The 13,003-nt window shown below is 35.9% G+C and overlaps 1 long non-coding RNA gene and 2 pseudogenes across 2 annotated transcripts; all 3 read right to left on the minus strand.

The window, feature by feature from the left end:
• Window positions 1-1,863: 1,863 nt before the first annotated feature.
• LOC147504855 (3-isopropylmalate dehydratase small subunit 1 pseudogene) lies at window positions 1,864-2,645 on the minus strand (annotated as a pseudogene).
• Window positions 2,646-8,600: 5,955 nt separating this feature from the next.
• LOC147504856 (uncharacterized) lies at window positions 8,601-10,021 on the minus strand. 2 transcript variants are annotated; one of them, XR_015220471.1, is made up of 4 exons: window positions 9,908-10,021; window positions 9,499-9,697; window positions 9,002-9,062; window positions 8,601-8,690 (listed from the first exon to the last, which is right to left on the minus strand). It is a non-coding gene; the product is annotated as an uncharacterized LOC147504856 (long non-coding RNA). The 2 variants fall into 2 exon arrangements; XR_015220470.1 differs by having other exon boundaries at window positions 9,499-10,021.
• A 534-nt stretch (window positions 10,022-10,555) lies between these two features.
• LOC147504857 (APO protein 3, mitochondrial pseudogene) lies at window positions 10,556-11,190 on the minus strand (annotated as a pseudogene).
• Between the last annotated feature and the right edge of the window lie 1,813 nt (window positions 11,191-13,003).

The following is a 13,003-nucleotide window of genomic DNA, read 5'->3' on the forward strand; positions in this document are numbered from 1 at the left end:
CTAGCCAACTGATGAAAGACAACCGTGGAATCTTATTACTGAACCACACCATGGTATGCCAAGTCACTGGTTGCTTTGTGTTTCTAATGCCTTCATATGTATCCTTTAATTGGTAATCTCCTCGTAATGAAACCGTTCATACCACCTCATCATCACCCGAGCCCAACTGAACATCCTCTTCTATTTGAGCAGCCAAGTCTGGACAATGCACTTGCAACTGCCGTGGTATATTCCAACACCCATCCTCTATAAGGTTTCCTACTTTTGCATTAAGTCCACATTCAGAGTCATGAATCAAAGCAAGTGGAAACTGGTCTTTAAGAATACCAGCAGGATGCCAGGGGTCATACCAAAGACTAGTGCTTTGCCCATTGCCTATAACATGAGAAGCAATGAACTTGGCATCCTATCTTTCGAAATATTGCGCCAGCTCCAGGAGCACTCATTAGGAATTGGGATGTGCCAGAAGTTCCTCCCTTTAATCTTGTTTTTCTGAATCCATTGCACCCATAAGGTACTCTTGTTGCTAATCAGATTCCAAATATGACAAAGGTTTGCCGCATGATTTGCAGTTGCCACGTTTCTTATTCCAAGTCCTCCTTCATCATAAGTGTAGCACAAGTCTTCCCAAATTAGGAGAGCATGGGAAGTACGTCCCAAATCTGGAACCAACAACGAAACTCTTAAAAAAAATACAAAATGGTTAGATAAATATACGAATTCAAAATTCACACATGATTATGAACCCAAGGAAGAGGAGTCATTTTAGCAAATGTTTGTATGGTTCAAATATTGACTAAAACAGACAGTTGCAGGATCAGCTGAGTCGTGTTCTTTGACAAAGGCTTCCAACACTCCACCAACTTCGGACATAATCTGATTTTTTGTATGTAATGCGGTAGGCGGTAGGAAAAGGAATTGCACTCATCATGGGGAGAGATACTAAGCTCCCATTGACTTCTATTCTAAAAGCATAGTTAAGCAACTTCACTTTCGGGTTAAAGATTACAAAAGAATCCACAATAGAAACAGGGGTGACACTTCACCTAATGATTAACATATTCACTACTTCACCTAACTGAGTTTTCTATTTCCCATGTGCACTCCTTAGTTGAGTTATTTTTACCTCCAACTACTCTATATTATCGAATGAAAATCTGTATATTTGTTGCTCCACCATTAAACAATGTTTATAACTTAAGGCAATATATTTTGATATACGCAAATGATAAGGAGAGATCATTCTCTCTAAATTTAGTGCGCACTTTATATCGGCCGTTGGATGACATGATCATACGATTTGGTGTGGTTTGTCAGTTGTGGGCCATGCAACAACCTCGATCTCGAGAAGGAATTTCTCCATCCAACGGCTATTTGTCTTGATCTCTCCAAAATTTAGAGAGAATGATCTCTCCTTATCACAACTCTTGATAGACTCTTGATATATTCAACAGAACAGTAACAGACTAAGAGCTGCATCCCCCAAACTTGAAATAATTTATATATGTAGCCCAAGTATCCAGAAGAAGAGGCAAGAATGTGAAGAAACAATACATGCACATGCAGAACATACATAGACAAAGAAATTGTAATCCGAAAAATGCATAGGCAGAACAAATACAAACTAATGCATTTATTATGCATCTACTCCAAAAATACAAAAACACAAACAAATTGTATTTTGAGATGAAAGACACTTAGTATTACAAAAAGCAAGACCCTTGAAGTCGTAAACAAAAGCTTAAAAGAGCAACAAAGAACAATTTGAACAACACCAAAATGAGCAACTAACGAGAACCCAATATTTTTCATGCTCATTAGTAAACATCCATAGAAACCAAAGCGGTGGGCTTTAGTAAAACCTTAAGAAGGTCTTTGCGGAGAAGAAATCATCCCAGTCTTCCTAGCATAAGCGAAAATTCCACCAAACATCAATAATAGACCACTGCATCTCCGATGGGCTTCAACTTATATTCCTTTCCAGTAGTATGATTAATCAGAAGGTTCTCCGCAAGCTCAACAGTAACAACATCACCAGTAGAACACTCATCACACAACCTCCCCTCTGATTCCAATGGGTAGACTTCACCAGTCGCAACTGAATTCCTAAAGAATATCCTTGCATAAGACTCCACCACAACCGCCTTGACCCCTGCAGCACCAAGTGCAACAGGGCCATGTTCCCTCGATGACCCACAGCCAAAATTCTCTCCTCCAATGATTATAGAGTATTTAGATTGGACTTCACCTGTTTCAATGAATCGAGTTTCATAAGTAGAGGGAAGACCAATGAGGGCATGAGATCCAAGCTTGCGATATTCATCAGGTTTGGAAGGGACCAGAGTTAGGTGCTCCGCAGGGATGATTTGATCAATATCGATGTTATCACCAAGGACATAGTAGAGACCATGGAAGGTGGTAGCAGTGGTTGCGGACGGAGAACATGTTGGGCTGGCGGCGGCACAAATAGGGTTTCGTGGGGATTGTGATGGGATTGAGGAGGGAGAGAGGTGTTTGAGTTGAAACTTGGTTAAACAGGAAGTGGACATTCTAAGATTTGATATAAACGCAACATGCGATGGCTCTTCCGGGTGCTTATTTGAAGTTAATGCTGGATTGAAAACTGAAGCTGAAGTAGCTGCCATTGATTGATCGCTTCAGACAACGAATGAACTTTTCTTTTCTTTGTCGCAAACCTTTTAAAAAGTCGATTATAAGGCAATGCTCAAGGACCAATGTTAGCTTCGTTTAGACAAACGAAAAAAGAAAAACAGAATACATGCCCAATATGCATCGAATACATTGCCCCACACTTTGTCAACAGGGCGTGTGGAAATATAGGAAAAAAGGAAAGGCATGCTGAAGAATATGTACCACAACGCTCTTAACTTTTAAGCATAGTCTCTAAAGCTTACCAAAACTGCTACACAAAAGTTTTAGTACCTATTACACCTATACATTAGCATATCAGCATATGGTAGGTGGAATCGATCGAATTCAATATTGAATTGAATTTTCGTAACTCCTTTGATTCAACAATTGAACTGAAAATACAGCGCATAATAATATCGAGTAACAAAATATTAGAAGAATTTCACATGCTTTTGCCCTAGTTTCAATTATGTGCTGACTATTAACAAATCAACAAAGCATAAACTTAGAAAATTGTAACTTTCAGAAAAGCAATCAAACATTAATATGCAATCAGAGAAAACTTGTGGTGTAAAGCTAGCCCAATCAAAAATAACAAAAATAAAACCATTGTTGTTATGACAAAGTTTTGACAATTTTTAAAATGAAAGTGCAGATGTTTGAGAAAGCTTCACATTATCAAAATAGGAACTTATTGGATTTGAACCACCATTTCTTGAGTTGTACTTCCACACTCAAGTGCTCTTCCATTGAGCTAAAGATCCAGATCGGGAGATAGAGACTAGGAGCATTTAAAATAAGTTCCAAATCAGATTTACGTAAAAAGTAAACAATACTAACACATTGTAAGGCAATTGCAATGATAGTGAGAAATGCAAGAATGAGTGCAGCTCATAGATCGGATGCAGCTTCATATGGATTCAAAGGAGAGGCTTATATCATTCAGTTTCAAATATTTCATTGTTGTCCTAAATGAAAAGTAGAAAAGGAAAAAACTAAGCTATCTTTTACTGGAATGATTCCACATCAATACATCACGAGATTTCATATCCACAAATTATTAACATCGAAAATTTTGGAATGTGATTTATACAGTGACACCAAAAGGCTTAACTTAAGCTATATAGTACATTTTTCAATAATTATTGGGGAAAAAAAAGAAAAAACGGGAAAAGAAGTAGGATACATTAAGTTTTAAATGGCCAATTGTAAATACAGGTGAATGGTCCTCATGGAAGAAGCAATGGATGGAGAAGATATAGGAAAAAACCCAGCACCATACATAGAATGTAATTAACTATTGGAACGTCATGTTTTTTGTTAAAGCATTCCACATAATTGTAGACAATTTAAAATGCAGCATCGATATCATAGTTGAATTACAGTCGGAAATATTGAAAGACATCTAACAACTTCATGTAAACATGTGTCAACAAAAATATTGAGAACCCGGCATAGGAAACTAATGAAATTGACACGTTCAGAACATTCTTTTTTGTAACTCACTCCTACTTCAGTAGAACTCAAATTAAATTTATTATGTGCATTGGTAAAAACAAATTCTGACTGGTTAAGCTAATACGCCATCTCCTAGCATATATATTCACTCAATTCAAATGCATAAAATCTTAATAAAAGCCAACTGTGCTAACCGAAATAGAGCAGAACATAAACCTTAACTAAAAAAAGCAGAATTTATTACATTCATCACCCAGTTAATGGAATGTTTGGAGCCCCTCCCTCTAGTGAATTCTTTTAGAAATCATACAAACTCCAACAGATAAGTGACACCCTTAGGATTTCCCTCCAGTTTTGGTGTCACACCTGCAAGCAACATATCAAAAATTCTAAATTCTAAAATCCCAATCCCTGCAAATTGTCTATGGTAACAACAAACTGTCTCACGCAGTATCTCACATATTAAATCAAGTGTTGTGTCTACGACTCTTACGTTCTCTTTATCATCAATGTTAACGCCCTTACAATTATAAAATCGGGAATCACTTGGTTTTCCATCAACATGCTTTTTTTTTCTCATAAGTTTATATCCATGCAGTATATCAACTATTTTTGTAAATAAAGAAAGATAGTAGAAGTAGAGGTTCATTATTGTAATATAAAAAGGTGATGCAATAATATTTTGGCTCTTCAAGCCTAATGTTTAATAAATTCAACCTTGATAACAACCAAATGTTAAAAAAAAGGCATTCACCGCTTTGAACTAACTAAACCAATCAAGCAAAAAAGTCATCAAGGATCAGAACACATTACGCTCAATCAAACCTTAATTTGCAAATTGTTCATAGACTCTGACTAAACGAGAATGAACTCGTTTAGATGAGAGTTGGAGAGTAAATTGAGACTTTACTCGGTTGGAGCCATGAGAAACCCCATTTTTCATGTTTATAGAGTTTTATTTTATTTTTTATGTTTTTTTCGAATTTATAATAAATGTGAGTTTCGGAATTATGCATTTTGGTTTTTTCTATAATCTATATCAATCCTCTTTCTTATTGGTATAGGATATTTGATCTATTGTACCTGCATTTGTATTAGGATAGGACACTTGGTTGCTGTTTGGAAAGTGTGAGAAGTGGTGGATGGAGAAATGTACAAAGGCCCATTGCGATTAATTGAATTAAATGGTGCACACAATTTTAGTTTCAAAAGATATGCATACCTCTGTATATTCTTAATCTTTTTCTCGGACATGGGCTTGACAGCTGTTGTAGTCTTCCTGATTTCAATTTTTGAGCACCTAATGCAATAAAAAAAACAAGGAGTTAATAGGATAAACAACAAAGTGACCACTATTAAAAGTTTAAAGAGAGAATAACTACACCAAAAGGTTACCTGAACAATGCTTTCAGACACAGAATCTTATCAAGAATGTAGCACCTAGTTCTCTTCGTGATCTACATTTGGCATCGAAGGTAAGCCTGAGGGCATTATAACCTGTAAGTTCGCACGTCAAATATATCCACTGGTTTCCTAAATCCTAATAAACAAAAGTTTGGATTTTCTGCTAATATCTCAGAATTACCTGCCATTTTTTTTTTTATTAGCTTGAGATTTTATTGTTAACTCTTGGTAGTCTAATGTACTAATTAACGTTAGAAATTAGAGCCTTAAACAATGACAATGCTTTTGATATTAAAGCATAGTCAGCTAATTTACATGAACAACTAACAAACATAATGGCAATAGATTCACGTAGTATCTAAATCAATCAAGATTGTCTTAAATACCCATTTTCCCAAAACACACAAGAAAAGCCTCTCAGGGATTAATATTTGAAGACCATCAAAGACAAATATTTGGAGTGTGGTCTGTAAAATAAGGCAAATAGATAATTTACTATTAGTGCCCATTGAAATCAATGTCTTCAGTCCTTTGGAAAAACAAAACTATCAGATAACCCAAATGGTTAATTGAAGCAAACTTAACAGCTAATGTTTTTGTTGAGATAAAATGCAAAAATAACAAATTAGTTGCCTGAAGGAGGGAAGAAATTAGTTGTCCTTATTCACTTGTCTACCTTTGGTTGTAAAGTAAGCAGGCTTCAACTTTGGATGAGCTTGTGATTATACAAAAGTTCAAACAAGATGTAGTAATTCATGTGATCTACAAAATGATATAATAACTACCTTAAATTAGCCATTAGTTAATGAGGTCATTCCATATGCCATCTGTGATTATAACTTCTTTGAGTTGTCCCAATCTAAATATTTCAGCTCCTTCAAGAAGAAGATGTAGTGTTCAGTTGCAAGTGTTTAGAACGGATTATCTATGTGTTTCTTAGATACATTAATATATAGGTATTTGGTCTCTGAAAGTGCTTCCAACAACAGTGTATGCTTTATGTTTGATTTCTAAGCTACCCAAAATGATACAGGACCAAAAAGACCCAAATTCCAAGCGATTGTATCCCTAACAATGTCACCTGATGCTTCCTATTATCTCGTAGGGCCTCCATTGCATGAGTATGTAATTGAATAGGTTCCCAAGCGCTTCTTATAATAAGCACATGGTTTGTTATAGATGATCAATCCACAAATCCTCACTCTTATCATCCCAAATCCCTAAAGTCACAAATCCAATTGTCAATTCATTACCCTATAATTCTCTAGACAACTCAATCGAACTCCATAGATAGTCCCTAGTTATATATACCATTCTAAGACAGATTCTTGTGCCCTTCTGGCTTCCAAGTAGTTCTACATGTAGCACAACCCCATAAAATACTATTTACTTCAAAACAATGTAGACCTTATTTCTTTTACAACAATACCCACTTATGTATATTGTGCATTGCTATATGGTGTCTACTCGATAGATATAATAGCTATAGGGTATTCAATATCCAATTCAGAGAACATGTAAAACCAATTTCACATGATACCCAAAAAAGATAAAAGACACATGACACACAATTCAATCAGCGCATTACACATACTACATACATAGTTGACGACAATATTGAATGCTTACAATTAATTTTAATTTATTGGTCTTCTAATTATATATCAGTATACAATCATCAACGTATGGAGGCAAAATCCACACAATAACTCGATTAGAATCAATACGAACCGATGGTTAAAACAAAACTCAAGCTTTAAGTATGTACGTAAATTTAACATGAAAGCAAGTTATCCTCAGAAAGCTTCAACCGTGACAATTTATTTGCAGAAAGTTAATATTGAGGCCATGAGTGCTGGTTTAGATGTTTTTAGAAGGATCCATGGCTTCCATCTCTAGTTAAGACATTTTCGTTATAGAAATGCTTGACTAAAAATATCTTGAGAGAAGAATCTTTTGAAACAATAGAGTGAAGGAGATATCCTATTTTATAGCTATCACTATGATGGCGCCGGATGCACTTGTAAGTTTGAGAGGCGCCACGTAAATAAAAGTTCAAACATCAAGAACCCCTACAACATTCTCGCATGGAGTAGGAAACAATTCAACAATGTGTAACAAACTTCAAAACCAACTGCTACATCAAAGCACGATAATTTGTGTTACCTTCTTGATTAAATCCAAGCATAGATATCGCTTTTGATGTCCCTTCTTAATCCCTCGGGCAAATATTTAATTAGCTCCATCTCATCTTCTCCACTTTTTTGTGGATTCACAATGGCGACTCTATGTCTCGGTGTATTGACGGTTGCCTTCATTTCATCCATCATTCCATACCTCACCACTTCAGTTGCATTTTCCTCTTCTTCGCCATGGTTGCATGATAAAGCACCTACATCAATGTGTAATCCCTATTAGCTGATCGAGTTAGTTATCACGATCCAATAATACCATCCATATAATAAAATTTGAATTGATAAATCATAAATCTAACAAATTTGAATACAATCTAACCTGAATATTTACTATCAATGGAGTGAAAAATAATAGTCCATCGAGTATTCCATGTCTGGAGCACACAACCTTTAACTTATGTCAACCCAGTTCAAAAGTTATATGGGCCAAATAGGAATATAAAGATGGCAATGCACAAAGTTCTTTTGAGATGTGCTAAAAATACAAGAAACCTTACCTTAGAGTCATTAGACCCAAAAAATAGGGTAGAGGTTCTTAATGGAAAATGAATTGCTATAAACCACAGGAAGTGCCCTGGTAGATCCCATAGCGCAAAAGGCCAAGTCCCATTTAAGCACACAAAAACATAAGGTGTTGGGGGATATGTTGAGTTGTTCTTGCATGGGTTGTCTATATGATCCACCCTATATGATGTTCTATTTGATTTAGTTTTTATGCAAGGTGCTTCATGTCATTTAACTGTATTTCATGCTAAGCTAATGTGTCGTGCACAATCAATATACGTTTTCTCTGTCTTACCTAATCATCTACATTAAGGTAGGCCAACAATCAAAAAAATCTTCAAAAAAAACAACTTATAATCAAAGAAACTTGAAAATTTTCTTGCGCATACCTTCTAGCCGATACTTGTCAATGTATAGGATCCTTATAATTTTGGTTAGCGACTTGGCGTATCCGAGAAGTCAATAGCAGTCACCAATCTACAATACACAATTTTAAAACCCATATCTTGAACTCAATTACGCGATACAATGAACTTAATATCACCATGTATGAAATGGTTATAAAACCAAATCTAATATTAGCTTTTAAAAGTATAATTGAGAGAAAACAGACTTTCTGAGAAGCACATTATGACAAATGGTATTCAGAAATTTCAAAAGAAATAAAAAATGACACCAATAAAAATGAAAGAAAAAAAAAGTTAGAAGTCTTTCAATATTGCACCAAGAATAATGAAGAAATAATGTGTATAAAGTGTCAAATAAAAGGTTGATAATATCTCCCTCACCTATATTTCTATCGAACTCATGCCTCTGCAATTCAAGGTTTGTCCGTTGTTCCCATGATAACTGAGACATTTAGAAGAGATACATAAGAACATATGCATCGCCAAGACCATAAGTTTGCATTGACAAATTAAATGAGAAATGCTCGATAAGAAATCAATCCAATATTTCAAGAAAGAGGTATGGTTAAACATTTTAAGTCCCTACTTTTCCATTACTATAAGATATAACCGGAAACTTTTGTATTCTTTATGTTCTAAAGCAGTTCATATTATAAAAAGTAATCATATTTCACAATATCCAAATGCATAAGTGTGCACTTCTACATACAAATCTCCGTTCTGCAGCGATGACACAGACCATACGTATTTGACTCACTTTGTTAACCCAACATAATACCAAAATGATATATGACAAACATGTTTTGTAATGCCAATATAGAATGACCCACCTATTAACTCGCAGAATAAATTAACATTTTCTAAGTTGTGTGACTCACCAAAGGTATGTGGGGATCCTCTGAAAGAGAAACTTCAGTGGGCCTTTTGACTATTGTAAATCTGGAAGGGTTTACGTTCTCGCTTAACTCTTGTACAAAAACCATTAGAAAAAAGTTACCTGATTTGAGGATTCGAGTTTGCAAGAGATTGCATCAAAACTAAAAGAGGATTCAGAAATTTGACTTGATCCAGATTCGACTTCGCTTCAAGCAGTCATTCAAAATTAAGCCAAATCCATAATAGATAGTCAGAAACAATAGAACTAAAAAGGCAATTGAGGAAAGAGAAAATGTGTGAGCTTTTATATATATATAGAGATAAGCAGAACATCAGAACAAGATGTTTACTAGGCCAAAATATTCACAACAATCTGTTGGAAAGTACAGGTATTAAATTTCACTAAATTACCTTTGTCTAAAAGATACTAATATTTCACATTAAAAAAGAAACTTGGAATCAAGCAACAAGATCAACTTCATCGGGAGCAGGAGGAACCACATCTAATCTCATCATACTCCTATACTCATCAGAAGGAGCAGGTGCACCGGCCACGCACACAGCTCCACCACAAAGGGTGCCTTGCCATAATACCTCTTAAGCTCATTTACCAACAAACCATTTGGACTTAGTCTCACATCATCCCTAACATGCCACACATAATTAGGTCCAATAAAATCATCTAAAGTAGCTTCTTGCCAAGCATGCATTCCATTACGAGGTGGTGCTTTGAAGCTCTACACATTCTTACCTTATGCCCCTTTGGCCCTACTTGAACCTCGGACGGTAACCACAAGTCTGCACTTGATACTTATCCATCGGTTTCTTAGCTCCTCGACCTCATCTCAAACCAAAATTTCAATACCTTGCTTGCGCATTAATTAATAGACTATCTTCTTCGTCATCATCAACTTCACCTACATCTTCTTCTTGTTCTTTGTCTTTGTTAGACTCTAACCGACAATCTACACTTTTCATATCAGATTCAAAATCTACAATCCTTCCCTCCATAGAGTAGAGCGGGTTTAGTTCTTCTTTTTGTGTGATAATCTTTAAGATTCACACCGCTTGAATACATAGCTCTACCATCTTTGGAATTCTAGGAACCCTAGATCTTTTCGTGGAGTGTAGTATTGAGGCTTTCCAACTCGATCGAAGGGTGAAAACATTCTCGGAAAGAGGATTACATCCTCAATTCTTCCTTTCTTCCAAACATGAGCAACTTCTAAATCCGCTTTTAGGACCGCTACAAGTCCTTATTTCATGACCTACATTCCCAATGTGAACTTGAACAAAATCTGCAAGCGTTTGACGGGGATTATGATGTCAACAAGCTTTGAAAGGCCGTGGAGGGCGATTCTCTTGCTCGGTAAACTTGTTGAGCTACTTGGACAAGTTTCGAACGAGCAAACCATTTTTGGGCGTTTTCAAGAATCTTACAAGGTTAGGACTTCACGGCTTCTCTTTCCTCTTTTGCTCTTCGAATCAAAAATTTCATGGGGGTTGGATAGGGTTTCCTGTCAGATTTTCTTTTGCTAGGGTTTGGCACATCAGTGTATAGAGGATCAAACACTCCATCTGCATCTAGTGTTAGAGTTGTATTGAATGCAAGAAATGAAGAGTTATGTTTAAATCGGGAAGAACAAAATCTGTCAACATTGAAAATTTGTGAAACTACCCTTCTATGCATCAATCAAATAAACTAATGTCCTACAAAACTGCAATGCAGTGGAGCTGAGGGCTGCTGTTTTCGTCGAGGTTTCAGTAGGAGAACCTGCAAAGACAATCCAATTTACGGTAAACAAATATACAGAAGAGATTTTACAGAGACAAGAGAAACAGCCTCACATTACATTGCCCTTTCACTACACATAGCACAACAACATGCATGGCAATACTTAAAAAGAAGCACCACATTCAACTAATTTAGCATGTTGTTAAGACATGACATTCATTTATAAGCATACACAAGTTTTTGTTGGAATTATTGCCACAGGCTAAAAATGGTGTTGGTCAGTTCATTTAATGGGTTTGCAGTATTATTCGTGTTGCATGTGCCTGATCGATACTGACAAATATGAAAAAATAAACGGAGAAACCGAAGTTGTTACCTGATAAATCCGAACTTGTCTCCGCTGTGATGAGAGTTTGGAGAATGTTTACTGGTCACTGCTGTAATGGGCTTTGGCCCAATTGGGACAAGTTGTGGGCCTTTCAAATATTGCCTCTGGGGCTAAACTCTCCTTTAAACGTAAGTTATTACTATGTTCCTTTTTGGTTCTTCAAACAAATGATACTAGATTTACTGCTATGCAGTGGGTGTAGCCTAGCGGAGGTGGAGAAGAGAGAAGACTGAGACTGAGAGAGAAGAGAAGAGGCTGGGTATGGTGAAGAAGTAGAGAAAGGATGAGGGGGGAGGTATACAGACAGACAGAAACAAAGTGAATATCAGCGAGGCTTTTGGAGACAAACTTCAAGAGTTCGAAGTGAGAGAGAAAAAGAGAAAATGTGGAGGGAGTTTTTTTTAGTTTGGGGGGTACAGACAGACACCAACGAAGTGGATTTTAGAGACTTTTAAAACCGACCTCAAGAGTTCGCTATGCTCACGGATGATAGAGACTACTAAGGTTGAATCCAATGGCTCCTTATCCCCTTAAAAGTAGAGCTAAAGTCAATAGATTTTACTCTCTATCATTAATTTCCTCTTTATGTATACAAAAGATTTTATTCTCTATCCTTATTTTACTCTCTAAAGTCAACAGATTTTACTCTCTATAAAATCATTTGTATACATAAAGAGGAAATTAATGATAGAGAGTAAAATCTGTTGACTTTAACTCTACTTTTAAGGGAATAGGGAGCCATTGGACTCAGCCTAAGTTTACATCAAATTTTAAGTTATTACAGTGTTCCTCTCATGTCCCCATTTACAATATCATTAAGCCTACTAGTGTCAAGAGGGGGTAAATAATAGACTAACTAATCATCAACAGAAAAGACGCTTTAAGCATTTCATTAAAATGCCTTCAAATATGGACTTAACAATGAATCCTACGAGCAACACCACTAGTACAATGGCTACACCATTGCCATTTCAAGTGTTCAGCAACATAGTTTACAACCCCATACGCCCTATCTGTTGAAGAACCTGAGTCTTTATACCCTCCTTTCTACTTCAATTCACTCTTTACCTGAGCTCAAATAGAGCATACCATAAACTGTTTCACACATTGAACGTTCTCATACGACTAAAAATTGATTAGAAAAAACTAAAGTTTTTGCTGGAATACATGAATTAGTCATTATATACGTAAGCAAACAATCCAAAAAACATAAAAGTGTTTGAGAACATTCAAAATCATCAAATGCCTATACCCAATTTAAGAAAAGGATTACAATGTTGAATTCAAACGACATAACAGATACTTAAATACCACAAGAATAAGATAGAAGCAAAACTAAATTTAAAGTTCATGGAGCTGAGCCTATATTCAAGTGAGCGGAGCA

This window comes from Coptis chinensis, chromosome 4, assembly GCF_015680905.1.
Source record: "Coptis chinensis isolate HL-2020 chromosome 4, ASM1568090v1, whole genome shotgun sequence".
Lineage (NCBI taxonomy): Eukaryota > Viridiplantae > Streptophyta > Magnoliopsida > Ranunculales > Ranunculaceae > Coptis > Coptis chinensis.